The sequence below is a fragment of the Tetrao urogallus genome (genome assembly GCF_951394365.1).
Source record: "Tetrao urogallus genome assembly, chromosome: 3".
NCBI lineage: Eukaryota > Metazoa > Chordata > Aves > Galliformes > Phasianidae > Tetrao > Tetrao urogallus.
In genome coordinates this window covers 48,473,033-48,500,220 of record NC_136815.1, presented here as the reverse complement: position 1 = coordinate 48,500,220, position 27,188 = coordinate 48,473,033, and positions in this window count along the sequence as shown.

The window sequence follows — 27,188 nt, the reverse complement described above, 5'->3', positions numbered from 1 at the left end:
AAGCTGTTAAGGTCTAAATTTCATTCAAGCGATTGCAAAAGTTTATCTAGATTTACCTGGACATGTAAAGTGAGATAAAATTATAAAGCATTATCTACTCCTGTGAACATAGATGACATCAAAGTCGAATCTCCTATGTCAGGTGTTAAATTTTGATGAGTAAACTAAACTTTGCTGTTAAATAAGAAGCTAAAAGGAAGATATTACATATATTTTCTAACTGTATGTAGAAAATATTTTATAGGCTTGACTTTCTGATTAGTTTGTTGTGGTTTTCAAAACATCTCATCTACTGACAATTACATTCTCTTATGTTGAAAGAAGAATATATCTTACACATGAAAAATATGATCACGAAAGTTTAAACTAAAATTTAAAGCAACATCAAGAACAGTAATGCTCGAAACTTTAGGATGATTGTCAAATGGAAAGTCTTAAGGTAGATCAAGTAACTTCTATAGGGAATCCGAACTGAGTGTGCCCTCTGTTTTTCTCAGTCAACTCCCTCTCTTGTGTGACACTGATAATGCAAAGAATATGCTTCCCTACCAGATCCCTCTGTCCCTTTCAAGTAGGCATCCTCCTAGTCTAGTTACTGCCAAAGGACTGCAGATAGCTGAAGGGATGAACCCGGGCTCACGCTGTTTTGGATCAGCCTCCTCTTCTCACAGAATCACTATGAAATTTTGTTTCTTCTGCTTTAAAATTTCCTAGAGATCTCCAACAACACTGATGTTGAATCAGTATTTAGAGTCAGCACCAGAGAGCATTTACTTGGGAAGTTTTGTTGATATTTTAGGATAATTCCTCTCTGTGGATAATTTCTGGTTGTAAGGATACCATTACTTATCCTTACTTATAATTGCTAACTGAATGTAATTCAGGCTTAATGAGCTGTGAAGCATTTTATGTATTTTTTAATCATGTGGGAAGATTATTTTTCTATTGAACATTTTGAACTGTAAAGAAATCCAGAGTTTCGAAACGCCCATTCTTGGAGATGTGAAACTGATTAAAGGAAAACGCTTTCTTAAAATGGGCTTTTTTTGTCAACCTATCCTTTCATTTTATGGTTTAGAGTCACTGCCATTGCAGTGAATGACCTGCATGGCTGGGGAGCTGGGGAAGTTAAAATGATGATTCAAGAGCTAAACACCTAAATAATTTTCAACTTCCTACAGCCATTGATTTTTCTTTTATCTTGATGTTAATGTAGTTAACATTAATTATAATGCATTACTGCAATGATTCTACAATCATAATTAATCTCCCTGTTTTCAGATTTGAGAAATTGGAGTTAATTTAGTATTTTGTTAAAGATTCCCTTGTTAGTCTATATGCACTTTCATGAAGTCTGATCACACTCATTCATTTTTAGAAGAGGATTACCCACTTGTACTGTTAACTCTGCACCCAGTTGGCCAACATGAAATGACACAAAGGTGAAAAAAATCATCTTCACATCTTCCAACTTCATTTGATTTGACTCAGCCATAAAATGGTACCTATGTGAGCTATGTGAATAAATCATCATCTGCTCAGGTGATGAAGTGTTATCCGGTAGGAAGGAGATAATTCACCAGCATTTTATGCAGCATTGTCAAGAACTGCCAGGAGAATGCTGTTAATTTCATAAATCGGTAATCATTTTGGTTCAGATGACAGAGTGTTGGTCTGCAGTTATCTTCTTCTGTTGAAGCTGAAATGTCCTTAATTAATATGCTGATTTTAGTTCAATTAATATTTATAACATTTTGCCCCATAATTCAGTTTATGGTAATTGTTCTAACTCTCAAATCATTTTTTTGCTTTAGTGATATAATGTTTGCTTTCTCAGATAAATGATTTTGTTATGGTAGGTACCTTAGCAAAACAAGAACTTTCTATTCATTATGTAAATCAGTGATTGGAACATTTTGGTACCTTGCTACTATTTGATTTTATGCAATGTTGTACAGATAAGTATATTTGGTGGGCTTAACACAAGTCAATATTTAATAAATGGCTGCCCTATAGGAACTTCATCTAAACTGTGAAATAAATAATAAATGTTTTCAAATAGATGCTTTTCAGCATACAGCCTTTTGAATCATTTATAAGTTGGGCCCTTTGGTAACTCTTTTCATATTTAATGCATTAACTTGGAGTATTTATTGCATTTCTGAAAAGAACAAAGAATGAGATTCAAGAGGAAAATCACTCAGGGTTTGGATGAACGGAAAAACAAATATTTTAGGTCGAATATACAACTAATTAGACTGCACCCTTAGGTACAACCTGAAGTAAAATACTATTCATCCCATCCTCAGGCAAAGACTTAAGTTCTACATTCACATCTGAAACATCACTTGTTAGTATAGGACTCCCTTGCTATGCAAAGCAAACATTTGAATCAGCCCTTAAAATGCTGGGGGGCTCTTTTCCTTTGCACAGGCAGCAAAATGTCATCCCTGACTTCCTGCTGTCTGTGTCCTCTTCTCCCTCAGCCCTGAGGAGGATCCAAGGTCCCAGTACATCCCTGTGTTTCTTTGTTGGAACTGTGCAAGTAGTTTGCAAGATATTTAGTTCATATATCTCTTTATGAAGTATATTAGGGTTATGGACAATCTGGACACTTATGATAAATCTATATGAATTACCACACTAGAAAAGCAATGTTTTCTTTAATTGTTGCCTAGTGGGAGACCTTCAGGGAAGCTTGACACACAATCACAAATGAGGCTGCCTAGCAGAGAGTACATCTTTTTGGATGTTTAGCATGAAGATGGAGGTGCTTTTCCAGACTACTGCAGGTTCCTCCCTCACCTCATCCCAGTCCAGTCTCCTGTGCCTTTCCTTATTCCTGGTTAGTGTGAGGCACAAGTAAAGATTGGTGTGATGTTTGCTGAGCACTTCATGGGGGCAGGGTGGCTGTGAGAAGAGGTGGCGGCTGTGCTACACCTAACAGATTGGAGGTAGATACACCAGTATTAGCATTTATATTATTGAAACTTAAATATTTTCAAGAGCACAAAGACAGCGGGAACCCCTTTTCATGGGGCAGCTAGCAGTTTGCACTAATAATTACAAATTTGTTTTTAAAAGCTAGAACATGTATAAACACTCATAAAAATAAGATCAAGTCACTGAAACAGATGTTAAATATTATTTTCATTTGAACAAAAGTTGTGTATCATTATGTTTTGGACCCTGTTGACAAATGCATTCTTTAAAAGCCAGGAGTATTTTTAATGCAGGTATTCATGATGACTTGGCAGTACTAAATTTATTTATTTATTTATTTATTGTAAAGATTACTGTTGGTAATATATATAGGATATTCTACATCTGCAAAACACAAAATAGCATTTATTATTAAAAGCACTTTGCATATTTATTTTGCTGCATTATTTTTGTCTGAAATGTATGTTTATGCTATGATTATCACCAACAAGATTACGTTCTGTTCAAGTGGTCCAATCCTAGCTACACAAGGGAAATGAACAGCATGAAGTACATCTTACACAGATACCTTGCAGATTCAATAGATCCCACTGTGATACCAAGCACTGATATAATTTCAGCTTCTATTAATATGAACCAGCAGGTCTTAGTTGTGGATTAATAAGCTCCCTGCCTGCTTGGCAACGAATTATGAAGGAACTATTGGAAAAGCTCTACTTTCCATCCTCAGTCCTGAACTTGAAGTATTTCTTTAATACAAATGGAAGAACTTGGGACCACAGAAGAGTTGAATATTCTGGATCTAAACCTAAGGAGATGCTTCCCAGAGGGGCAGGATAAAGAATATGGATGCTAATGGTACCTGAGATTTCACATCTATGCAGTGTTTGATACCATTAGCCTTGCAAATCACCCTAGTCAATGTACCAGCACATTCTTATAAAGTTAATGTTCTCATACATGGAAATTCAAGTGCTGATTTAGACATCATATGTACTGCCAAGCAGTGAGAAAGATGAATTTGAATATGATGGTATTGGTAAGAAGATAGAAATGCATGATTCATTTTCAACAGCTGAAACACAATGATCATTCAGTAAATGTCTAGAAGTATAGAATTCCTCACATTAATAGACAGTTTATTTGTGATTAATTCATTATTAACAGTTTCCAAGTATTAACAATATTTGTTTGTTTGCAACCAAGTCACACAGATTTGTTTGATCTTTTGATTCAAACTTCAGTAAAGTTTCCAAGCATTTACTAATTCATGTCAGCTGCAGTACAGATACTGTAGTTTTCCCTGCCATTTTCTAATAAATAGTAGTGCAGAAAAAATGCCTCTGAGAAGAATCTATGTTTTGCATTCCTAATCAATTCCTAATTCCTAATTCCTTCCTTATTTGACATAAGAAAGTAAACTGTTTTCATTTCTATTCTAAAGAAAGCAAATGTTCTAAACTCATGGTTTGATAAGAAACTGAATACAAGAGTGTGTGTTTTTCTCTCTGTGACAGCCTGATGTAATTTTTATGGCTCCCCAAAAGCTATCTTTAATAGGAAATATATGGAGAAGAAAAAAAGGGAAGGAATTCCTCACCTCATTTTCCCCCCTCTTCCATAAAATGTTTAAAATTCTCTCAAAGTGAGAATGTAGAAATCAGTTTTTCCCTCCTACTTTTCAGGCATTAGACCCACAAAAAGTTGGTTTGGGGTTTTTCTTGCTGAGAACATTTTAGGTAAGACCTCAAACCAAGGAAAAGTGGAAACAATTTGTTAGCAATTTTTCTGAAGAAAATGCTTGCTTAAGACATTGTTTAAATAACCACTTTACTGAAAATGCATAATAGTTTGTTTTCTGGAGATTTTATTCAATCAGGTTCAGGTGTTTCCACAGATTTAGAAGAAAAATCACTCTCCCACCATCAGTGATCCATTCACTGTTGTCAAACTTTAATATAAATATATTTCTTAGAATAGAAAATGCAACTATTTTATCCCAGTGTTTGCAGGCTGGATAGGCAAGGTTCACCCTGTTATCTTCTCTAAGGCATGTGATGTAGATTTAAACAAAATTATTTGTGAAGAAGGGCTAATTTCAAAATTCTTTTGTTGTCCCTCAGGCTCAGGGAAGAATACAGTCCAAAAGTTGGAGATAGCATTAGTGAAGTGCAGCAAAGCCAATTACATAGAAAGTGAGAAGCCAATATCATCTTAGTAGTCATATTCTGATATGAAGGAAACTATCTTGTGTAAAACTCTATTTGATTTTCCTCAGAGCTATGAGAAATGAATCATCAAGGATTTAGCCATGCTGTATTAAGATGCTCCTGCTCCTGAGCGCTGGACCTACCGGTCTGGCTCTATGCTAGAGAACACTGTTTCTTGAGAAAGAGGGAAATTGCTGTATTTTAGGAGGAAAACTGCCCATATTTCAAGTGGCAGCATGATAATTTTGTTGAAACCCATCTCACTGGCAGTTTAAGGCAGCACTGGGGTGGATGAAAAAATTACCCTATTTTATTACTCCTCCAATGGCAGTAATAGGTTCCACACAAAATCTTCCACTTGTCACCACTTGTCCATGAGAGAGTTAAGAGGAAAAGAAAATGTACTTCCAACAGATTTTCTGTGTCAACATTAATGCAGGTGCTAGAGACTAATAGTTTGTTCAGGGTTAATATTTTGAACTGTTTAGTCAGGCATTTTAACCACAGCATCCCACTTAACCAGAGTGATGCCCATTTTTCCCACTTGGTGTAGCAGAGCCAGGCTGCAACTTGTTTGTATGAAAGGACTTTTCATTATGATTCCATCAAGCAATATAATGAGAGACACAAGGTATAGAATATTTCCTCACAAGACTCTATAGACATCTAGTGAATTTGCTGAAAGACGCAAAAAACAAAGGTAGAGGTTGGGAAAAGCTAAATAAGATAAAATAGTTGCCATTTAGGAGCTTGAAAGCGGAGAAATAAAACAATATTGAATCAGTAATGAAGGTAGCATCTACTGTTAGATATATTTTTAAGCTACAAAAATGCTGAGGAGAAGATGGGGAGGAATAATTCAAAGAAATCAATCAGAAAAGAGTTTACATGGAAATAAACAAACAAAAAGGAGATAGAGAAAGCTGCCAAAGCAAGTTGTTGAACTGCTGTCTTGGGAGATGTTAGTCTATTTAATCCAGGCAGATGCAAAGGGATGAAAAAGACAAGTCTCTGCCAAATCAATGGTTGTCTGCTCTATCAGTCCTGTTACATTCTCTCATTTTTATTCCCTGGAGTGCACACTGAATTTTTTCTCATAGACTGCAATCAGATTGTTTCCCACAAAAAGGAAACCCTATTAGATTCACATAAACATCATTTCTTTTCACTGTCATTTAGGACTTTTATTATTATTATCATCATTACAGAAAATATCTGTATTTTGGAGGGTTAGGGTTAGGGTTTGGTTTAGTAGTTTGTCGGTAAGCCTCCTTTGGCACTGGGATGGAAGACTTTTGTTGAGGTCATCAACACTATAGCTCACATGTGGTTACATTTGGCAGCAACTAGATACCTATCGTGCATGATGTGTTAATGTCACTACAGTACAACCATTTAGAGTTATGTGCCTAACTCCGGGCTCCTCAGTATGTGAAAACCATGGAACTGTATTGGACAGTCGAGCAAACAGACAGAAAAATGATTAAAAGACTGGAACATATCTTATACAGGGAAATGCTAAGGAAACTCTTTGTTTAACCTCGATGAGGCTTTTAGGAGGCGGGATTTCATCAGTGCGTATTGTTACCTGATGGAGGGAGCAACAAAGATGGGGCCAGATTCTTCTGGTGTTTAATAATAGGAGAAGAAGCAATGGATATAACCCAAAATACAGGGAATTTCATTTAAACCAAATAAAAAATTTTTTACTGTGAGGGTTGCACAGAAAGGTTGAGTCTCCATCTCTGAAGAGATGAGAAATCAATCAGACACGGTCCTCAATATGGTCAGCTTCAGCTGACAAAAACACAATTTCATCATACAAAACTCCAAATTGTGTTTATAGCTAGCACAGTTTATCACTCCACTGTTATAACACTGTTATGGTGCTTATTACAGGTCCTCTGTGTTTACAATCCACAATGAAATCTGTACATTCTTCTGTTTTACCACTTCCTAATACAAAATAAATATCAAGATACTCGCTGAAAAGCAACAGTTGTTCCTGTATTTGTAAACAGTGATAGCATTTTTCTTTCCCTTTTTAATTTTCATATGAGTTTTGTATAAATATTGTCAATTCAGGATGTTTGATCTGACAAATATTATCTGGATATTGAGAAAAAAATAATCATCTACTATGGCTGAAACCTGAGAAGTACTTGGTAGCTAAAGTTCTCTTTCACTTATTTGAAGGTAAAGTCCTACTCAGAATAAATAGGAGTTTTACTAGTTTCCCCAGTAGGACCAGAACCTGTCAAGTAATCATTTCCAAGTCATACTCTTAAATTCAATAGCAAATGGTCCAATCAGTCAATACAAAATACTATGTGATTATACAACAGATTTACAAAGAAGTAAGAAAAATTAATCCTAATTTAGCTAAAAATTATGTTACCAAATCCCGAAGGAAGATCTTGGAATTCTTACAGTGAAAGTTGCAGCAGAGCTTAAACTGAAAGTAAATGCAATAGACAAGCTGGTGACACTAATTACAAATGAAATTTCTGAGACTGTCACAAACCACATTTCCCAGTACCTCTTTCTTGCCACCCAGTAGTGGCAAAACAAGTCTTGAGGTTTGCTGGCAAATTATTTCCATCCAGGAAATCATGGGAACTGCCACCATAAGAGCTTCAACTCAGGAAGCCATCGAAAAATCTGCCAACTCCTTGGCGCATTCTGCTTTCTCATGAGGATCACTGCAAATCAGTTGTTTGGGGTAGGTTGCAATAGTTTCCACTCATCTGAGAGTCACTGCTTTTTAAAGACTCTGGATGACTTGCAAGAGTTCTGCTGAAAGCAGGACATCTGCCTGTTTAGAGCAGTGTTGGAGAGGTGTGGGACAAAACATCAGGGGGAGAAGGGAAAGAAAAAACTTAAGCTTTAAAATCCTTCTGATTTTGGTTAACTGGAAAGTCTAGTTTTTATTTACCAGGATTTTAGAATAAAATAAATCTATTTTCAACTTTTAAAGCTTTTATTGAGATTACTTATCTGAGGGAAAGCAGAGAATGAAGCAGTGTTGACACACCTAAAGATACAAATTAATCCTATGACATTTTTCAGTGTATATTATAACAAAAGGTTAAATTCCATTTCTTATAAAACACAATCTCCAACTGCAGTTATTCTATCATAGACTTCCAAAATACGTAGATTTTCTGGTAACATGCTGAAGTATACTGATTGTATATATGCACACCTTTTAGATGAGCAAACAGTACAAGAAAATTGAAATCACAGATAGCACACATTTTAATCCTGTTAAAAGTATTAAAAACAGTGAATTGCATCTTATCTTAGTGTAGCTAATGACCATTTATTATAATGAAAATGCAGAACTGTCTGACATCATCTCCTGATAATTTCTTATGCCAGCAGGGGAAACATTCCAGATTAAATTGATGTTTTGCAAAGGACAAATCCAGTTGGAAACACAATTTCAGAGTAACAGTCATCATTGTCACGAGGGATAGAGGGTACATGAAACAAAAATACCATCTGTCCAAGGTTTATTGCTGCTCAATATTAACCATGTGGAATATAAAAGAAGATGTCGATTAAATAAAATGGCACCAGGCTGTGAAAGTCTAAGGAACTGAAATAAAAACAACCTTAACACATGGAAAATAGTGCCTTAAAAAGGTAAGATGCTGTTTAATGAAGATCAGTGAAAAGGTAAGATGCCTGCACAAATACACTTTGGGAAACCAACTGCTTTGGTAAATGTTATGTAAATATGATTATCTCTGATCTCACTGCAGCAATATTCAATGGGAATCAGCAAGGTTACTGTGACACATTAAAAGTATTCCAGTGTGAGCACCTTATTCAGCATCACTGACTGACATAGATACTTCTGCCTTGACAAATAGCAGAGGTAGAGGAGAATGTCTGGTAGAAGGGAGTGAGAATCCCTCCAAGGCCTGGAGCATCTTCTGCATGAGGAAAGGCTGACTAACCTGGGTCTGTTTAGACTGGGGAAGACTGAGAGGGGATCTGATGAGTGTTTATAAATATCTAAAGGAAGATAGGAGGCAAATGGATGAGGCCAGGCTCTTGTTGGTGGTGTGTAGTGATATGACAAGGAGTAGTGGCCTAAAACTTGAACATAGGAAGTTCCATACAAACGTGTGGAAGAACTTTACAGTTAAGGTGATGGAGCACTGGAACAGTTGAGTCTCCTTTTATGGAGATATTCAAGACCTGTCTGGATGCATATCCTTGCAACCTGTTGCAGGGTACCTGCTTTAGCAGGGGCATTGGACTTGATGATCCCTTGAGGTCCTTCCAACCATTCCAATTCTTGTCCATTTTGGAAATAACGGATAATCTCTGAGCTGCAGAGGGAAAAACTGTTTGGTGCAGGGCAATTGGACTGTTGTGCTTGGTGCAACAGCACTTGCTGCTATGTGTTACATAGCTCTGCTTGGCAGCACAGCCAAAGAAATGGGAAATGGGTTTAATTCCTCCTTAGCATAATGATGGTCATAGCAGATATCTAGAGATCTCTAATAGGACAGGAAATACAGTGCCATATGCAGCAGGCTGTATATTGCATAATGACAATATATATCAGATATCTATCTACCAGAGTATTCTAGATGACTTATGAAAAAAGATCTTCTAAAATGAGCTCTTTTACTCAGAGAAAGGTCTGTATTCATAATCAGATATTACTCACCTTTTGTGAGTCAATTCTGGACAGTAATCCCATCTGTAGTACTCTGCTTCCTTTTTGCTATTTCAAATTTTATATTACTCCATTAATTATTAACTTTTAACACAAAATCACAATAGGAGCATGACATTCTTAGCACTGAGAAGAAAACACTGAATCTTTCTTAAGGTGCTAGTTCTCCTACGTCATTTCAATGCTTTAGCTTCTACCTCCAAGCACTTCCAGCTTCCAGCAGTTTAAATAAAGTTTACTGAAAAATTAGAAGATCTAAGCACTTGTGCCTGCATAATCAAATCAGCTCAGCTGCAGTGGAATAAACAGATATAAAGACTTCTATGGTTTTTTCATTGGTACATACTATTGGAAAAGTGATATAATACACATGAAAATAGTTTTCAGCTTCTTTTTCTATGGGTGTATGGGTCTAATTTTTTTTTTTTTTTTTTTTTTAATTGAAGCACGAGAGTGTGGAATGAATCTTCTCCTTTGAGTTTTCTAGATTGATATTCAGCAGCCTTCTGAGCACAAAATCCTGTGTGGTTGGAGGGAGATCAGAACTTGGGATAATGGACTACACAGGGAAGCCAGTTTTTGACAGCAGCAGTCAGAATGGAAGGAAAAAGAGGAATGAAAACAGGAAAAAAGCTGCTGTAAATCCTGCCATTGCCAGTGCTAGGTATTTAAGGAATTGCATTTGAGGACTTCCCCTGCTGGAAACAGCCATATGCATGCAATTACAGAAACAAATCCACTATATACTACCTTGCTTTGGAAAGAGCAGTCATATTTCTCACAGGAAGTACAAATCACATGCTGATAATTCCATGGTGAATTCGAAGAATTTCACACAAGCTGTTTATCATCCACATTTTAAATTTAGTGATTGCCTGTATTGACACATTCAGTTTTGATAATTTGTGTAATGTTTAGGTATAAAACACATTCTTTATTTACACCAAATTTGTCATTGCACATATCTTACAATTTATCTGAGCATAATTCTACTAAATACATGAAAAATGTTTGCAATAATTGTTTGTTGACAAGACTCTAGAGCCACTGTCCTTTCAAGAAAATAGAGGTCAGAGAATATATTACTGAACTTTAGTTCTGCAATAATAACAGGTTACCTCAGCTACCTTCCTAGTATGAAGTACATATCCTAAATCAATTATCTTGTTTGTTACACCATCACTCTCTGGGCCATCTAGTAAAATACTTATAGATAAAAGTCTAAAGTAGGGGTGAGCTATAGGACTGAAAATAAACAGAAAAATGAACCCACAGATTTAAATTCAGACTCCTAAGTAATTTTTTTTTCCTTATTCCATTTGGAGTTTTTTGGTTTGATCTGTCAACAAAGTTATATATAACTCTTAAAGAAAAGCAATTTTAAAAATGTACTCAAGAAGACAGCTTCTACAGTGACTAGTTTTTCAGATTTGGGTATCTGGATAAGGGGGCAAGGTCATTGTCTCTGATGAAAGTTTACATGTGTTATGTTAAGAATAGATAAAACTGGAAAAGTACTTCTCTGTGGGCCTTCTTTTTGTCCTACAACCTCAATTAAAGCAAAAACTGCCAAATTTCACTGAATTATGTGATGCTGTGTGCTTATTTACTGCAGAAACTCTTTGCTAGTTATAAAAACAAATTTCATTTTATAACTGTCCCATTCAACCTATGTGAATTTTAGTGGGAATTTAAAATACTGAAGGCAGGCAAACTACAGCTGATTTTCTAAAGAAATACTCTAGGGCTCATACTTCATTACTATTATCTTTCATTTGCATTATAATAGCATCTAGCAGATCTCACCAGTTGCTTTATACGTTAAGCCTGTACCACAGTGGTAATTGGAAAGAGCTGAGAACCAGGAATATTTGTGCTGATTTCAACAAGCACTGAACTGTGCATTCCTGTTATTAGTACAGTATCTGTTTTATTTCTATTTAATAATACTGCAGTTAAAATTTAATAACCAAACATGTTAGTCCTTCTCCATTTTTGGCCTACGGAATGTACACTGACAGTTTTTATACTGTAGAAAATGTGTTTGCAAAGCTAAGAATCACCTCACTGTATTTCACAGGGAATTTTGTCAAGTCGTATAAATCAAAAAATACAAGTAACAATTTGGTGCAGTGTATTCAGCAACTGTTTATGTTACATATTTGTTTATTTCTGCCATGGTGAATTTGCAGTCCAGCTTTTTTCTTCATCTCATTCAACTCCCAAAATTTCTTCCTAATCTCCCCAAAGCATTTGTTAAAAGCGAGCATCAGAAATGCATAGGGAAATTCTTCAAATGCTCCAACTGTGGCACTATCTAAAAAAACATTACGTTCCTCCTCCTAGTCATTAGTCCTTCATGTATTCACTCAGAAGCTGCATTTAACCCTTTTGGTACATTCTCAATCTCAAACTAAACTGTTTTTCCTTTGGAGTCTTAGATAATTTTCAAGTCATTTCTTTCAAGTATGCCACCACTGCTTTTTTCCTTGGAGGCATTCAAGGCAACGCTGGATGTGGCTCTGGGCAGCCAGGGGAGTGGTTAGCAACCCTGTCCATGGCAAGATGATCAACAAGATGATCTTTGATGTCCTTTTTAATACAGGCCATTCTATGATTCTGTGCTATGATTCTTATGTAGGTACCTCCTTAGGTAGAAATTTTTGCCTTTTTTTTATGTTCAAAGCCTGAATTTCTGTTTGAATGGCATCTAGCTTACCACTTAATATAGATCCTCCTGTGTGATGGGATTCATGCTGCTATTCTACAAATCCACATATCATTTGCAGTCACATTTTGAGACGTGTTTATCACTGAACTTTTCGATAGTGAAAATGCTAGTGTAAGCATGGTCCTAACCCTTCCAGTACCTTGATTTCCATACAACCACCCACACACTGTTGCTCTCAGCTGGCCATTTCATTACCTGTCTAGCATGTGTTTTATTAGTGCTCTAGAGTGCTAATGTTTTATATTAATTTAAGGTTGGCAATACCAACCTTATAAAAGTATTATGTTGCTACTACTGAGAAATTTTCTTAAAGAGTGGAAATAGGATCTCCTTTTCACAAAATTTGTTTAAGGTCTTATTTAAACCTCCTATACCCTTACATTTTGTTTCTGTTATCTTCTAAATCCCCCTTAACCTTCTGCCTTTAATTTCACTCTGGACAGCCAACAGTTTTCTCTTTTCAAATGTAAGTAAATTATTCTGTTCGTTTGAGCTTCTGCAATATATTTGAAGACCAAAGATGATGTCAAGCAGATTGGATTCAATTTATCAAAACTGGCTGTTTAAGATATCTATCTCTTGCTAAATGTGATTCACATCTCTCTTGGGTGCTAGTAAATTGGAAAGCATGTAGTCTTCTCCTGAAATCAAACCACACCACTCTGCTTTTCGTCCCAAATGGAGAGCAGAAACATTTATTAAGCACATATATCTTTTCATCATTTTTGAATAATTCTACCATTGTTCATTCCTAATAGACCTTCCAAAACTATTCTGTGGATTTTTGTCTCAGCACTTGGCTAAATGTCTCTCTGTATTTAGTAAGTTATAATTTATATCAGTTCCCTTCTCTTTACTCTTTTAATATCACCATTTGTAATCACTCTTTCTGGATTATCACTAAAAATGTCTTCTTTTTTTGTGAAATGATAGCTTTCTGCCCTTCAACCTTTCCCTCTGCATTTCTAGCCCATTTCTACTTAAAATATTCATCTATAATTTTGTTCACAAGATATCTCAGTGAAAGGAAAACTGATCCATGATTAGTTATTTAATATGTCATTTTAAATAAGTTCATTATCTCCCAAACAAGTTCAGTTATAGAGAATTCCACTCACCACCATTCCTCCACTCAATTACTCTAATAACGTAATTGACAATGTTATTTTGATGCTTCATGGATTTGCATAACTTCAGACCATTCTCCCTCTACATCAGATTAAAAATGGGAATAAAATAATGATCAGCAGGGGTACTTCAGACAGCCTCGTGTATTTAAACAGCGATGTAACATCTTTAGAGAGACACTCAAAGGACTGAAGAATAGAAATGGTATTTTCGGTTTTTCAAGTTGTTGATCATACTTGCATTTTCATTATTGCATGATATCAATATTGAAAAAGGTGTGAAAAATATACGAGAATTATAGACTGAATTTGGTTTAATCATGTTTGTACCCTTACAACTGCAAATGTTCAGATAATAAAAAAACGGACTCCTGAAAAGTGCAGTCTCAAAGAGTAACCACTCATTAATTCTTCCAAAGGCCCCTTCTGCCCCTGCAGAAGACATTCATGCTAGGTTAAGAGCTACTGACACTGAATCAGAAGAGAGAAAAATGATGTCTGATAACTACAGGTAACTATCAGATCTCTGGCACCCAGGGAAAAGTTGGGAAGCATACCTGAGTGCTAAAGGTCCACAGAGATTTGTTACAACATAGTCACCTTTAAGAATTTATGCTGACATGCTAGATATGCTTTGCAGTTTAATGGAAGGAAAATGCACACTTGTGCTGTGGACTGTGCTGAAAGGCATTAAGTGGGAATAATAGCAACCTGTACTGAAGTGGAAATTTAACCCATCATTGAGAAGTGTTGCTAAAGCTCCCAGCTGGAGAGCTAGTATGGAGACAAATGAGAAGGAACATGAGAACACACGTATGACTCTAAAACAGCTCCAACATAAACATCTAGCTTCAAGGGCAACGTGAATGACAGCTTTAAAGGCCTGTCAACAACAGTCCTTCGCCTGTCTGTAAGTACACAGAAACTTTGAATCTGACCTTGCCCAGCAGCATTAAATTAATCCAGTTTTATAGTTTATTAGAGAAATAAAATAGTATTATATAAGTGAAAAACTTGGAAGTACTTTAAAATTTTATTACCTGCCTGGGCCATTTTTCTCCTTCGCAAGATATACTAATCGACCCCAAGAAAGTCTCAAGTCTTCCATTGATTTAATGGAATTCTCCTGATCATAAAATTTCAATCATTTTGTCTCTGAACAAAATCAAAACCTTGTAAGTACTTATTCATTAAGTTTTAATGCTACAGTCTAACTAAGTACCAGTTGTGAAGGCTAACATACTTTATGAGTTACGGACTAAAAAATGCCCATCCAAAACTTGCCAATTTATATTAAATAAGAAGTTAGTAATGAAACTTGTGAGAAACTGGGGGACAAATCAGAGGTGAAGAAGGTCATAGAATCATAGAATTGCTCAGGTTGGAAAAGACCTTAAAATCAAGTCCAACCACAGCCTAACTGTACTATCCTAACTAACAACCCTGTGTTAAATTATGTCCCTGAGCACCACATCCAAATGGTTTTTAAACACAACCAGGGATGGTGGCTCAACCACCTCCCTGCTTTCTTTTTCTTCTCCTCTTGGTTCCCTGAGAGTATAGAAAGGCTGCAAAGGATCTTCCTGCCCTGGGAAGGGCCACCTTACTCAGCAGATGCCATAACATCAACTATAATTTCTTCCCAGGCAGCAAAAGTGGCAGTCAGTTCAGCTTCCCAGGGCTCTCACTTGGCAAAGGAGCCATGATCATTACTGCCTCCCAGCTGTCTACTGCTTTGGGAAGTCATTTAACTTTGTCTGCCCCTAAGGCATACCCTGGTTATGAGTTTGTTATCTTGGAGGCATTAGAGTCTCTGTGGTAACAATCATAATACTACCTGAAAATGATTCAATGCCTATTGGGTGGTCTCCTGGTGCAAGCACTCATTTTGTACCTAGTGCACCTGAGATCATCCCTTAGTCTGTGTCTCAGGCAAGCTGCTTAATACAGGATACAGCAGATGACAGCAGGATGGAAACTACCTACATTGTCTGGTTGAAGTTTATTTTGTGGTCATCTAGCATTTCTATTATTCTTAAAAGTAGAACTAATGTACAAAGCAAAAATAGCAACAACATTTTAGAGCTTTGAAACATTACACACAGATACTATAATGTAGACTGAAGAAACTCTCATTTTGGAATAGAAGGCAAAGAGATCAATTCTGGGGTAAGTACCTGTAAGATTTCACATTAATTATTCATACAAATAAGCTTAACTAAGGAATACAAAATAGAATTTTGGCCTTTACACCACGATGTACTCTTGGCAATTCTTCTTGTGAGGACAAATGGATTTTCATTTCTTAGAAGTCATTTATCATGCATGAGATCATTATTATTTAAAATAGTCAAACTATATTATTGATAGTTAAAGAATTTTTATTTTTTAACATTATCAAAAATTAACTACTTTTGACAGCTAAAACTTCTGAGAAATAATACTCCATCCTGTTTTATTTTACTGTACTTCTCTAATTTTCAATGAGTAAATAATCTTTGCTTTAATCTGAACATCATGACTAGGTTTGCTATCCATTACAGTATTGCCAAAAACCCACATCAGAATAAAATCAAGACCTTCTACGAGGAAACTAGTATAAAATATCATTCAGTAGCTCACTGCTCTCTCAGTCCTCAATCATGTCATGTGTATTACTGGATATATTACAAATTACATCTGTAAGGGGTCACACTTCATTTCCATTTGGCATTCTAATTGTCTCTTGGCATAATAATATGAACAATTGGAGTGAAAGATAAATTTGCAGAAATTTTGAATATTCCCTGTATAGAAGATTTGTTAGATAATAAAAGCAACAGCAACATAAAGGGGATTTGTTAACCTGGTCTACAAATACTATTGATATACTAAAATGCATTCATAGAGCATTACATCCTGTCAGATTCTAGCTGCGCTAAGCAAATTCCTCAGAATATCATTTGTAGACTGTGAATAACCTCAAAACTTAATACATAGCTTTCAAAGAATTTCTCCTCCTAAAAACTTTCAAATCTCTGTAACCTTTAAGCTCTTTGTGCTACTTGATAATCATCTTGATTCATGGACAGAGTTGGGCAAAGCTACTATGCTGCAACTAAGAAGTCAAATGACTGTTTCAGTGTGCTCAGGGTGGGTTCAGTGGGTTGTATCTATCCTGTGGCTATGAAGAGACAGAGAGAACAGGCACTTTGCTTGTTGTCCTGGACCTTGGCTCTGCAGGATTGTCCATCATCACCGAAAAGGGGGCAGCCAATGACCTGCAGGCTTCATTCCCCAAAAGCTGATACCAAGAGTACTCAAGAATTCATTGCAAGCTTGCACTAAACTCCAAAGCTTCTGCTGAGCCACAGCCAGTTTCAGGCCTCATTCTTTATTTTAGTTTCTTTGTCCATCTTACACACCTCTCCAGAGTTTTCCAGTCTCGTGTAATTTTCCCATTTAGTGTGTAGGGTAAAAAATGCCTAACTAAGAACTGTAGCATTCCTGACATGTGATATCTCCACATGCAATACCAGGGGAAAGCCTCTTTTTGGATAAAGTCTCTAAGATCAATGGTTTCAGCTTCTGAGATAATAAACCTGAGTTCCAAAGTGCTTTTGAACTGTCACACAGCATTCCTAATCATGTTGGAAAATTTTATATTACATAAATTTATAAGCCCCACATAGTGTTTTTGCGTGGGAGTCCTTTTGGGCTGTTTCATAGCACACAAATTTCCCTAGTCAGAAGCTCAAATCTTCTATTTTTTTTTGTTCTGTTTTATTTCAGTCATTTCAGTACATATAATCAAGAATTTTCTCTTCATTTCTGTCTTCCTACTGAGATCTTCCCCTTTGGTTCAGCATGCTATGCTGAGTCTCTGCCTGCCTGTGCATTTCCATTACCAGCCTGTTAAAAGAGAATGTACCTTTCAGTCGTTTCCTGAGAGACAGCACAGTAAAGACCACAGAGCATGCAGGCACTGGTCACAGACACCATATATCTTAAGAGGCAGAGCTTTGCTGAAGGGAAGGAGCAGACTTTGCTTAGTCAGCGTGGAGCACTTCTTAAGTCTCGTCTACTTTCACACTTAAGTGCTCTGATGATTTATAACCACAGTAACCAGCTGCCAGCCCTTCACTTCCTGAATAAAACAATAACAACAACAAAAACAGTTATGGAAGCTGATCATGCATCCATAAAAGGTCTCTCTTTTTCTGATTATTTCTTTCCATCTATCCAGCAGAACTCCATCCAGAGCAACAGAACAGATTTAATTTGTGTGAACTGTATGAAAATAACTGTATTTTCTAATTAGTTTCCATTCCTTTTTTTTCTTCTTGCTTATCTCATCTGAGAAAATACTGTGGCTTTTAGCAAATATCAGAGGCAGAAGAATTGCTTATTAAATAGGACTCCCTGCTGATTTTAGTGCACTTTCAAACCGCTTCAAAAGCCTGATGACACAACATGGCCTATAGGTGCTTTTTATTAATGTGCCGTGTGGCACACTGAGGGATAGTAAGAAAAGAAACTGACTACTTCTTGAACATGGCTATCAGTGCTGGCATTACTATATAATAGCCCTTTCTCAGTACATTAAAATTTTGGTCCTGGAATTTCATTTTGTGGTATGAAGTAAAATTTCAGCCAGTTCCCATTCTTAAATAAATTGGAAAATTTATCCATAATGGTCCAGGCAGTGCCTACCAGTGGGAATGGAGCTAAATATTAGATTACTTCATACTTTCTCAATAGCCAAATGATTTTATCCAGTTCAATCTCCCACATCAGACAAAGATGCCTGAACATTTTCAGATGCAAACACGTGGCAACAAAGACATGAAAATAAGGGAGGGCCATAATCATCTCCATGGGAAGAAGATGCTGCCTTCCTCAAGTCTCCTTTTCTCAAGGCAGAAATGTTTTATCAAGACAGGACCATGTAAAGGAACAACAAAAAAACAGTATCTGACTTTCTGTGTTACTCTTGGTCACTTCATCCTTACTGTTTGGATGTGACAAATTGTGGCCAGACAGAAAAGATAACAGTAAATCCTTTTATATCAGCAATCAATCTGGCCAAGCACAATGCCTGCTATCAGTTCTGGACTCAGAGAAATTTCATATAAACTAATCACTCATTGCTGGACCTACTGAGAGAAAAAGGACTTAATAATGAATTGGCTTCTTAGCTCTAATGCTTTACCACTTCCCTTGTACGTTTTAAGGTATTGGAACCCCAGTGCTTAAGTCTTCAGACTCAGTTTATGTGACTTGATTATGGATCAGTTTTTTCTAATATTTGTAAAAAAATTATTACCCAGATTTCAAAAATTACTGGTGATTTTTCTCTGCCATTACTTGCAGTATACTATTTTATTTAAAAGCAGGTGTTTTTTACAAAAATTTCCCTATTCTTATCATCTAGTAGCAACCCCCTTTCTTGAGATGTAGTACTGCTATTGCAACAAAGGCCAAAAATAATTGCTAATAAATGTAACTTTTATTTAACTGAGATAAGTAGCATCCCAGATGGAGGTTTCAATATCATCCTGATGATTTTGAGCTGATTTTGAGCTGATTTTGAGCAATATCATCCTGATAATTTTTGACTTTAATATGTACATATATGAGGCTATCATGCGATCTGCGAATTTAGGAATCTCTAGTTGCTCATTAACTCAGTAGAAAATTATGCTGTATTTGATACACTAAAATAACAAAATTTTGTATATTTGTCTCATATTACTAAATTGCTGAAATCTTGCATTTGTATTTGCACTCAATCAACTGAGTATATTAGTAAGATTTTTATACAAGTTCATTTAGTGATAAACTTTTTAGTAACCTTGAACTTCAGCAATATTCTACTTTTAGGGTTTTGAAAGGCTTTGTGTAAGTGTCTCCTGTTTTGAAGATTAGCTTTAAATGTGTAGCAATTCACATTCTTAAACTTTACTGTTGTTCTTACTTCACACAAAATGGCAGTTGTGAAAATGAGGTATAAATAATTTAAGGTAGTGGCTATGTGCTTGAATCAAATCCTCTTGTCTGAACAAGAAATCAATGGGGAATGCTTTTGGTATCTTATGCTCTATTCAAAATTTCATCTTTTTTTGAGGGGGAGGAAGAGGAGGGCAGAAGGAGAGGGGAGAGGAGGGGAGAATACAATATTTTTTATTAGATTTACATTTTACATCTTTGCTTTCTTCTAAAAAAGTCAAGAAGGAATATTTCCCAATTGACTGATTTTTCTTTTCTGGATTTTCTCTTTGAAATGAAATGGGGAAAAAATCAATGTGAAGACATATTCTTATATCCTTTCTTTTTTTCTTTTTTCAAAATTTTATGTTTTGAAGATTTCTGTAATCTCTGTAACTTGAAGTGATTATTTGTCCAGAGTATTCAGAACAGTTTTAGGCTCCTTTAGACTTAAAGCTGCACCTTAGGAGACAGTTGACAGTGCTCTTTGTCCCCCTCCCCTTTGTTCAAATACTCGCACATATGAAAATCAAAGCCATAAATTACCCAGTGAAAATGGGCAGCACTTTCCTTATTAGTAATGTCTCTTCAAGGAGACTCAGAGGGCTCTCAGTATTCCTACTGCTCAGCAGAAGCTATCAATATTTAATGTGAGTAAGTAAGAGGGAAGGGTGCTGATGGCAGGAAGCAATGGTCTATTTCTTACACCATAAAGATTTACCTTGATTCGAGTTCATGTTCCACAGTCTCCCTTAGCAGATTTTTCTGGCCTGACGTTGTTTCCCTGACTTGGGATACCCATGACAATTTTTCAACTATGGGCCCTATTTTCAAGTAGAAAGGTGTCTAAAGAGCAGAAATGCTTCTGATTCAAGCTTTTATGAAAGAAGTAGGGGGAAATGGTACCTAAATGCCTCTAGGAGGCCTTGGTTGTTTGTACTGATTAATAATGGCATCCAAAAAATTCAGCATGTTATGTCTGTATTCGAACAGTAGTTCATGCAGTATTCATTCTTTCATATTTAGATCCCAAATATAAGCATAGAAGATTGAGGAGACCTCAACTTAAATAATGTCCTGTTTTATAAATGTACCTTATAATGGATAGGTAATTTGGTGGTTCAAATGTGTTTTGATGCTTCTTCCAGCTTTTACACCAACAGTGATTCAAACAAGTTGCTACTCAAGGCTGCATTGCTAACTAATCCTCAGTAATAGAGGAGTATTTTATAATGTGTAGCTTTTTTTGTTGTTGTTTTTTTAAATTAAAGATGGAGTTTTAAGAAAATATTTTATGTTCTCCCAGTTGCTCCAGAGGAAACCAATGAGTATTTCCCCTGGCTTTTAGTGAAAGCAGGGTTGACAGCTTAATCCACAATGTTTCTTCAGAAGTAAGCTTCCCCTGTTTGATCACCTCTTTCTTAATCCAACAACATACTTATTCTCCTTTTATCCTTTCCTTTGATGGGACTGCTGAGTCTCTTTCTCAGCAATATTTTATGTTGTGGTGTGTGTTTAACTATCCATAATACACCTTCCACCAGCATTCTACTATTCGGTGCCCATTGGGTATATTTGGTTAGCATTTCCCATGGTTTCTCCTGACAGTAGAAGATGCATACATAGGATGTTCTTCTATTAACTGAATGATCACGTGTACCTGGGGGAAAATGAAAGCAGTATTTTGGCTGGCCTCAGGACTGAGCACTGCAGGCAACTGAGTCTATTGGCAAGGTGGGATTCTGACCCTGTCATAAAAGAGGCACAGCTCAGCCACTGCTTCAGTTTTGAAAACAGACTCACTGAAGTACTGTAAAAGGAGTATGTGAAAGATAAAGGAGAACAGAAAGTTGAAATAAGAGTTGTGGAAAATAAAAAATAAAAAATAAATTAAAAAAAGGCAGAGAAATTTACAAGAGGAAGAAAAAATAAATAAATTTCAAGCATTTTTGGGTAGAATTTGGAAACAGTGCAATGAGAGGTACAAAGAAAATTATACTGACACTGTGTTAAAGTGAAGTGAGGTTTGGTATTCAAATTCCTATGCATTCCAAAATATACTAAGAAAAGAAGAAACTGAAGGAAAAGGAAGAATGGCTGAAATCTAAGGAATTATGAAGCGCATAAAAATTAAGACTATAAAAGAAGCAAGTCAAATGTGGTATGAGGCTAGTTCAGAGACTTTAGTAGAATCTTTACTTAAATTGTGAAGTCAAGAAGTGTATTGTCTTTTTTTGTCTGCCTATTACATTCAGGCAACAACATAATTATTTTCTAGAGGTCATAACTATGAAAGCATATTGATAAAGGTTTGTTCTCAAGAGAAATAACGCTTATGTCAGAAAGAGTGACAATCTCATTTTACTTACATCAATATTCCTAGCTTGGGATAGTCTCTTTTCTCAGAACAATACATTCTATGAAAATAATTTATGTTTGGTATCTTGTCTATTGAATTAGGAATATTATCAGCTGAGGCAAAGCAATTTTGAAGCCACAGTGTTGTGTTTCTGGAAATACTTCTTCAAAATTCAACAGATTTGGTAATTAATATAGAATATTTTTCATATAAAAATTTTAAAGAAGAATAAAATGTAATTTAACATTAGTATAGTTGAATGTGTTTTTTTCACTAAAATACTCTTTCCTCAAATGAAGAGACAAAGGAACATCTCAAAGAGCAGAAATATTAATGACAGTCAAGACCTTCATCCATATGCTTTAGAGTTCCTTACAAATGGCACAGTGCCACTTCCACATTTTGCAATGGGAAAGAAAAAGGCTACACAACATCTTGCTGCAGGCAGTCCAGCCATCCCTGATAGCTAAAGGCAAAGGCTAGCCACTACTCCATTTCCATACCTGGTAATCTAGGATACCCAGCAACAGAAAATCAAACTTCTTTTCCAGGGCTAGTTACTTCTTTGGAAGTAGGATCAGATTTCCTTCATCCCAAGAGCTGTGTTCCACTTTATCAAGCATACTATAAAAGAAGCCTACTCTAGGCAGATATTTAGAAGAAGCATATTTCAGGTGAACTGATAGTGTCAGTAAACTCTGTAGGCTTTGCTTACTTTGTTTTGTTTCAAATAGAGCAAGATTAAAGTACTCACTGCTGTAAATTGGCTCTGAAAATACCTTTACATCTATTTTGACAGTCCCTTTTTCAAAGCTCAAATGTTCCCACTGGGAATTACACCCACGATTCCACTGAAAAGACAATACAAGGAAAGAGTCAGACTCTGCTTCAGGAAAATGAATAGACCTATTATGAGGCAGCCACTTAACAGTAAAATCAAGGTTGTATATTTTTTCTTCTCAGGAGTTCAGATTTTATAACATTTGAACTATCTGTTAAGAATTCTAAATGAATCTTGAAAATGCAGGGTTGAAATTCCTTGCTTTACTCTTTAGTTTACACGTTCTGTATTAACATGTCAGTACAATCAGGAAAACATTGCTTCTGCTTACTGCTTCCAGTTTTATTTCAAATATATAATCTGGCTAGTTCAAAACAAGAGATAATCCTTATACATAAGCTTGCTGTCAATGAAGTTTTATAGGATACTTTTTTCCATTTTTGTTGTTAATTCTGATTATGTTTAGCTTATGTTTAGGCATTTTAAAATATAAATACTTGATAGTTTAAGGCATACATCAAATTTTTGGGAGATGTCTGGTGTATAGATGCACAAGGAATGAAGATTTCTCCTTTTCTTTCAAGTGAATTATCCCGAAGTCTGTAAGGCAATAAGAAAGCTATTCTTCACCTGAGATAGATGAGAATACATAAACACCTGGAAAATGTCAGCACCAACCTATTTCATTGAAACAAACTATAAAACAGAAATGCTTCATTCTGATTTCATCTAACATCAGATGCAGTTCATCTAGTGAAGACCAGAACACTGAAGGATTCAGTCAAGTGTAAAATGTACTGCAAACACTGATAGGGCCAATTTCAAAAGTATTTCCAGATAAGGAAGACTTCTGGGATAGTGCCATCAACACTTCCAAAAGTAATCAGAATGCCCTTTAAAAATCACTGTGATTTACTCCATCTACTTCTGCTCCTTTTTTCTGTTTCTTGAGGGCCAGATGTACAAGGTAATCTGACTTCTGAGAAAGTCAGCTAAGACTAATTTATCCAAACAATGAATTCCTAGAAATATAACTGAAGAAAAATATTTCAGTTCACACTGAGCTGAATATGTATTTCTGTTTCCAATTGTGAAGATCTTATACTTCTAAAACAAATAAAAATTTGTTAAAATGAACATGTTCTTCCATGTAACTGGAGTGATCTTTAATACATACAGTTATTACCAAGCAAACAAAAAGAATAAAAATAACCTTGACTGCCAGAATCACAGTGTATTTCTGACTCTTTCTCTTGCATGTCATGTTCCCAGTTGACTTTCATTCCAATAATATTAAAAAAAATCTTAACTAATATTGAACCTGCATGAGTCCTTATCTAAAATGAATTTCATAGGTTCTTACCTCTACAAAATTAAACATTTAGTACAAAATTAGCCAATATTTCCTGTTTTACATGAATACATAGTCATCAAATAAGTGTTAGTTGAGTTTTTTTTTACATGGATGCAAAACTCTGAGAGTTAATTCTGTTTCACAAGTAGAGCTAACACTAACATTTTTTTTGTGTTATGCATGGGAAATACATGCCCTTTTCTAGGGCTAGAGGTATTTCATTTTTAAGCTGTGGAATAAGAAACAACCGTACAGACTGTCCCTTTCCTCCCACAGCTTGGAGCTTTAAATGCTGCTACATAAAGACTCTTTCTCATATTTTATATGGGCTGTGGTTCAACTGTGACCAGCATGCAGATCAAAAGGTAATACTTGGGATAAATCCATACTCAGGATTAAACCTGAGGGCCAACAGCTTAGCTATTTATGCCATTTCAATACTTGTAAATGCCTTTAAGTTGTCAGGAAATATGCCCTTTTTAAGGCTGGTGAATCATCCCTGAAATCTGATATTGATTTTTTTTATATTACTTGTTTGCTACTCTCTTGCATTTACCCAAGTAGGTCTAAGCAGGGCTTACTCAAGAGAGAACAAGTATTTCTTGGTTTTATTTTACCCCCTCAGAAAGATATGAAATCAGCCCAAACCAGAACACAAGAAACAACCATCCAACCTCCCACTGCCCAGGATATCATTGTTTCTTTGGTGTACCACAAATACCACAAGTGACCCAGAAGACAGAGTCATTCAGAACAGCTATGAGAAAAAAGTGAGAGTGCCATCATCCTGACAACAATGCACCAGGTCTTCAGGCAAAGACCTGACAACATCAGAACTGGTAGGCTTCATATTCTTATGTAGACATACAGAAAGAAATAGGATGTGCTCAACATTTTACAGCATAGGTGCCTAGGACTGGAGTTCACGCATATGAACTCCATTTTCGTCATTATTTTCACCTGCACATTCAGTCTGAGAACTGTGGCAAATAGGTCCTACTGCTTGCACAATGCCTGTTATGTTTTTGCTATATTATAAGATCAAGGATGTAAATACTTTTCTTCATGCCAATGAAGAATGAAGAAGAATGTTCTTCTGGAACATTTTGATAGTCAAAACATATTTTCAGAGGCACACCCAATCATGCACAATATCATCAAACATCAGGGAGCTTCAGTGATGGCATGCCAGGCAGCATCTTATCTCAGTTTCTGTGACTGTCCCTTGGATATCAAAGATTTAGCAGAAGGGGAAGCATCTGAATAAGCAGAATGAGAAAAGCGAGCATTTTACTTGCTCTGCAATCCCTCTACACCAACGCTGGGGTTCCTTGTCTGTCCTATTTAACAGTAAGCTTAATTAAAGGCTGTTTTTCAGTTTGCATTATAGTTCTCCGATGAGGAAGGTGGTTTTGACTGTATTTTTGATTGAATATCCTGGAAATAAACCCATGCAAGAGCTTCTGAACAGGCATAAATCTCAGAATTATGGCCTGAATTATTTTATTCTTCAGCAAATCAATCATTTTCCTCTACAAAGGTCAAAATGTACTTGAATATGGCTGAAATAATATTTCTTATCTACTACATCTTTACAGTGAAACTGAGTTATACAATGAAGTTCTTAAAAAAGGAGACATGGTTTGTTATCTATTTTTTCAGCTTTCAAGATGACATGATTAACTATGTAATTAGTAGAGTCATTAACAAAGTTAGAAGAGATCAGTCATAACTGTTTAAAGCGCTTTGATCCATTACAGCAGAGATCTTTGAAAGGTAATGAATAGGTATAGAGAAATACTCACATGAGCTTCAAGTTTAACTCTCTCTCTCATTTATGGACTATGATAAATTTTATTTTATTTTATTTTTTTTAATTAGCCAAGATACATGCCACTAAGGTGTATCTCCAGGAAGGGAATCAGTGTGTAAATAATGTAATTTGACAATAATATGGGGTCAGTGAGATATCCTAATTTTCTTCAATAAATTCTTTAATGGCATTTCAATATCTGTACACTAGATGTTGGAATGCTTTCTACAACAAAACTTTGTTTAGGGCCAAAAAATACTATGCATTTAGAATTCTTGCTTTTCAGAACCAGAACACAATTCTTGATGTCTGCTGATAGGAAAAATATCACTTTTACGAGAATTGTTGATACTTTTTCAAACTAACATTGAAGGGGAAGTTTTATCAACCAGAAAGGATTTTCTTCAGCTACTGATGATGATCTCAAAGCAAATATGAAACTATGAAACTCTGACAAATGTTGCCTTACCTGTACTCAGAAGACAAATTCTTTACTGAACTTCTTGAAGGTTCAAAGAACAATAAATACCATACACACATTTAACAGCTTTTCCTAAAAAAAAATTAAAAAAGGAAAATAACAAACCATAGAAAGATGAAGGGCCTTGGACTAGATAGTCTAAATTATTCTATGATCAATATAAATCATATCTTCAAAATCTGAGGTCCAAATACATGACAAGGCTGAAGTGAGTCCCAGGTACAAAGAACAACTGTGATATACATAACATGATGATTTTATTCTACTGGTTAACAAAAGAAAAAAAATGTACAGATCAAAGAAAATCTGAAGTAAATACAGCTTGGAAACTTTGAATGTCAAATATTATTATCAATATATGAATACTGTGGCTGTATCAACATTTCTAATTACATGCTCCATTTAGGCAGAATTAACTGCAAACTGTTCATCTTTGCAGAGAATGATGCTGACAGCCATGACGGCTCTCTGTTTGGTGAAGCAACTCAAAAGCTGAAGTGAGGTGATTGATAGGATGTAAAAATGGCTCTGTGTTTCTTGCTGTTGACACCTGAAAATGGTAATATCTCCTCTTATAATAACTTAAAGAGTCAGGTCACTCTAAAGCAAATGAATGTTCAAGCTGGAGTTACCAGCCTGCACAGTACAGATGAAGAGAAAAACAGGTATAAAGCCACCTATAAAAATATTGATGGGCTTTTGTTTATGTAAGTAACTATCTGCATA